We start from the raw sequence: 4,776 nt of genomic DNA, 5'->3' as shown, positions 1-4,776 counted from the left end.
TCAGCGTGGGGAACGTTTTTTCGCAAAATATAGAGGCCCTTCCGGTGGGTCCTAGCTTCCAGGTGGAGGAATCATTACTTTGCGCGTACAGTCCACGACCGATGGATGTCGTTCGTTGACCAGGCCGCGCCGAGAGCACCATGGCGGTGGACGACGGCGAGGCCTAGGAAGGGAACGACAAGGAGCCGGGGAAGACTCGGCAATGGTTGCCCATGCGGTGGGGAGTATGAGGGTTTACTGGTCCGGCTGCCGTCGCCGGAAAATAACAAGAGGTGTGGGTGAGTAGAGGAATGGCCTGACAAGTAATGAAGTAGGGTGGGGCGGTGCGGCCTGTGCGGCAACACAGCCGGCCACGGGAGGTGGGAGCAGGCAGTCCCACCGGAGCTGGTTTGGGCGGCTGGAGCAAGAAGATCAGATATTGAAGAAGCAGCACTGCCGTTGGATGCACTGCTGTAAGAATCATTTGTGGACTAAGTTGACAAAGCCAAAGTACACGTCAACCTAGTAGACCCACAAGTCGGCCTCCAAATCTGTCCCAAACAACATACAGCCCGAAATTTCTAGCCAGATTCAAATTAATTTTAAATCTAAATATACCTTAATTTAAATTCAATGAAATTTTACCCGCACAAAAACAATGAAATTTAAAATATCAAAATCCGAAAGAAAACAGTATTTTGGAACTAATTGCCTGCTTGCTGTATTTTTTCATTTTACAGCCCATTTATTATTACTTATAGCCCATTTCTTATTACTTATAGCCCATTTTCTGGGAAAAATGCATCCCTCCTCGTCTTGAAAGATTTCCGGCCAAGCAGGGCGTAGAAAAGCAAGTAGGCCTACATTGGTTATTCTGCAAAAGACAAAATAGCCGGCTAGCCATTTTCAGAAAGGGAAAAAACAAACTGGGCCGGTCATGTGCTAAACATATGAAATAATAGCCTGGGCTAGACGGGCCACGGGTCCCGCACAACCCAGTTGATACCCTTCTCCGTCATGAAAAAACAAAATTACTGCGCGCGTTGCTGGGTCCCTACTGTCATCCTCACCATGTACAGTCATCTCCTTATTACTCTCGGTTGTTGACCATGTTGACAACACCGGAGGGCGGCGCCGCGGCGAGCGAACCAAGGCGGAGGATGATGGTGAGGCCTCGGATGGGAACAAACAGGAGCCGGGGAAGATCACAGCCAGCCGTGGGAGGCGGTAGCAGGCGGTCCCGATGGTGCTGGTTTGGCTTTGGCGGCTCGATGAAGAAGAGACTGAAGAAATGCGACAGACGTTGAATGTCAATCCAACGGTCAAGGTTGGCACAATCGTTTGTTGACTAAGAGGACACCAAGTAGCATACTTTTTTATATATAGAAAGAAAATCAAAGACTTGGGAAGGCGTACAGAACAAGCTAGTGTACCAGTAAAGAGACGTTGCCGAGTTTTAGAAAAAAGAAAGACGTGCTCTTGTAGCTGGTTCGAATCCAAACCTAGACTATGACTATCTATGCTACTCTGCAAGTAATGAAACTGACATATCCAACATTCGCTTCTCCTCTTCTCTACTTACTCTGCCTAGCATCAGAAGCTCTGGCCGCAGCAACCATGTCCGCTGGCTGCTCATCCACCTGCTCTTCAACAGGCAACAACCAGATATACGCCAAGTCGCCACCCGTACCATCGCTTGTGGGTCTCATCACACCCCCGCCGGCACGCGCACCGCAGCCGATTGCTCATCGCAACCCGCTGCCGTTGGTGTGGTGCCACTGCTGCAAATCACGCAGAGTCATCCGTCGCGTCTCAACCACAATCCGCAACCCTGGCCGAGTCTTCTACAAATGCCCGAATCATGGGGTAATAATATGTTTAAGTGTTGTTCTGCTGCTTTCAGTTGCTGATTTTTTTAATAGTTTGGTTGATGATCTTCCAATTTGATTCGTGCAGAAAAGGGAAGATTCGTGTGATTTGTATTTCTGGGAAGTTGCTGATGTGGGGGAATGCAACTACGCTGATTATTTGGTTAGCTAAGGAATCCCAATACCAGCAGGTTGGGGTGTTGGACAAGTAACTGAAGGAACGGCAGAAGAGGAAGATGCAGAGCAGAAGGTTAAAGATGCAGTTCCTCTGATCATGGCCAAGAAACAGCGGCTGAACAGCCTTGACAGCAATGAGGAGATGAAAGAGCTTGTGAAGATAATGGGCAAAATCAATGTGCTCTGTAGGATGATTGTCTCTTTATTTGTAGTGTATGTAGCACTCGTGATGTATTCCGTGGCTACGACATGAGCACTTTGCTGAAACTAGTAATGAATGAAACCTGTGTAGCAGGCTGGGCGTAGTGTTGTGAACATCTAATGATTTCTATTAACGGAAATCGGGGGGTATCCCCTTTTGCTCATATAAAAAAATAAATAGCAGAGGCCCTGTCGGGTCAGTTTTGTTCTCATTCGAAGATGTTGAGCAAATTGCAGTCCAACAGCAAACTATGTCATCAAATTCAAGTTTCACAGCCAAATATGAGTACAACTAAACAACAATGTCATCATGTTTCAGTTGTCATACAATCACCAAACACAAATCAGCATACATAACAAGTGATGTTCTCACAGCAAAATACTAAACAACAAGTTCAGCAGGTTTCAGTTGTCATAGCAAACACAATTTCACATAGTAGATAAAAACGTCTTCTGACAGGCAAATAAGACAAAAGCAATGTAATCATCATCCGCAGCAGTAGCATCAACATCTTCTCCATGTGTATCAGTCTGAGTCGTAATTCCCCATGGTGTCATCTTCTTCTTCGTCCTCGACGTCCTCGAACGTTGGCTTCTTCTTGATCAACTCTTGTATGTCCACAGCACGACAGACAATCTTTTCGCCGGCGTCATTGACGTGATGGTTCTCAAAGATATTAGGAACATATGTGTTATCTTGTACATCAGGAGCAGTGTAAGCATCATCTTGTTGTGCAACTTCATTAAACGAATTCCTCTGCTCTACGTGCAAATGTGTCTTCCAAGAAAAATATTTGTGTTGCTTGATTTGCCAAAATAAAAGGCTCGTTGGTCTGGTATGCCGCCTTGACATTGATGGATTTGAAATAATCATCAGCTCTGGGTTTTGCGATCCTGGAAAACAGGTTATACCAACGACAGCACAACAGAACCACACACTAATGATCCTCGAAACTGGAGATATACTGCAACTGAACAATGTCTGTTATGTTAGCATACATTTTAGTTATCTCTTTGTCATACGTATCCGTGCTACTGATGGCACTATTTTGTGTCTTTCTGCCTTCGTCTCGTGCAAGGGTGTTGTAGCGCACATCTCCAACAACGCAAGATTCATAATGTCTTACCCGAGTATCAGGACCCATTGCTAGTGAGTAAAGGGCATCATCAATTGTCTGCCCATCCTCCCGCATCTTCTTAACCTATGGTTAGAAAATAGACAAGCTGATCATCTTATGTACTCAATATATTAAAAAAACTGACAGTGCACTTCAAAAGCTTACATGGTTCTTGAACCATTTCGCAAATCCTGCCATAACTAGTTTGTCTATGTTTCTTGGATTTTGCGGCAGTAACTCCTCTTTGTAGATGCTGCACAACATAGTGATCGCGTCAAACATCTAAATATATAAGAATGTGCTGCAAGTTTAGTAGATTATGATGTATAAGCTGCAGTACTGCACATACTTGATATAAGGTAGTATCTCAGGACAGTTATTCAACACATACCAAACCATTTTGTCCAAATCTTTAGGTTTGTCCTCTTGTCGACTCTTCCTTGTAACTCGAACAGAATAATCGAAAACATTGAGCCCGGGATTGTCTTCACCCACCTCTTTGCTAAGTTGATCAGCTGTTTCAATGTATTTTGAGTAGAATGTCAATGCTTCTGTAGCAATGTAAGCCTCTACAATGGAACCCTCGGGTCTAGCTCTGTTCCTAACATAGCCCTTGAAAGTGCCTAGCCGCCTTTCAATAGGGTACATCCAGCCATACTGTACTGGACCTCTAAGTAGTGCCTCATCAGGTAGATGAACAGCCAAATGCACCATCACATCAAAGAAGGCTGGAGGATATATCTTCTCAAGGTCGCATAGGATAGTTGATATCTTGTTTCTAAGATGCTCCAAAGCATCTATCCTGATATTCCTACTGCAGAGTTCCCTGAAGAATTGTCCCAACTCTGCAACTGCTCTGTATAAGTCAGGGCAGCCCAATCCTCTAAGGATAACAGGTAAAACCCTTTGAAGTAGGACGTGGCAGTCATGAGTTTTCAACCCTTGTACCTTGTTTCCATCTCCATTGACTCTCCTTTCAGGGTTGGAAGCAAATCCATGTGGGAATCTCACACGTGACAGGACCTCGCAGAATTCTTTTCTTTTTACCTTGTCCAAGACGTACACAGCTGGTGCCATATCCCGTGGTTTACCTTCATCTTGCACCTGCAAATCCTTTCTGATACCCAGGTGTGTCAAATAAATCCTAGATTTTAAGGCATCTTTCGTCTTGCCTTCAATATTAAGAAGTGTGCCGATAATGCTGTCACATATATTTTTCTCGATGTGCATCACATCAAGATTATGCCGCAGATCCAAATATTTCCAATACTCCTAGTCCCACAAAGTGGACCTATGGGTAAACAATAATCTCTCTTCTACCCTGCCACACTTCCTTTTCCCGCTACCATTACCAGGATGGTTTCCTGGTGTAATATGTCTGACCTTCTCTAATTCCACTTGCAACTCATCGGCGGTGAGCCTCTTTGGCGCAT

This window comes from Triticum urartu, chromosome 3A (assembly GCF_056163025.1).
Source record: "Triticum urartu cultivar PI428250 chromosome 3A, HENAU_Tu73, whole genome shotgun sequence".
Lineage (NCBI taxonomy): Eukaryota > Viridiplantae > Streptophyta > Magnoliopsida > Poales > Poaceae > Triticum > Triticum urartu.
The sequence above is the reverse complement of the archived record's forward strand: the minus strand, read 5'-3'. Positions refer to the sequence as shown.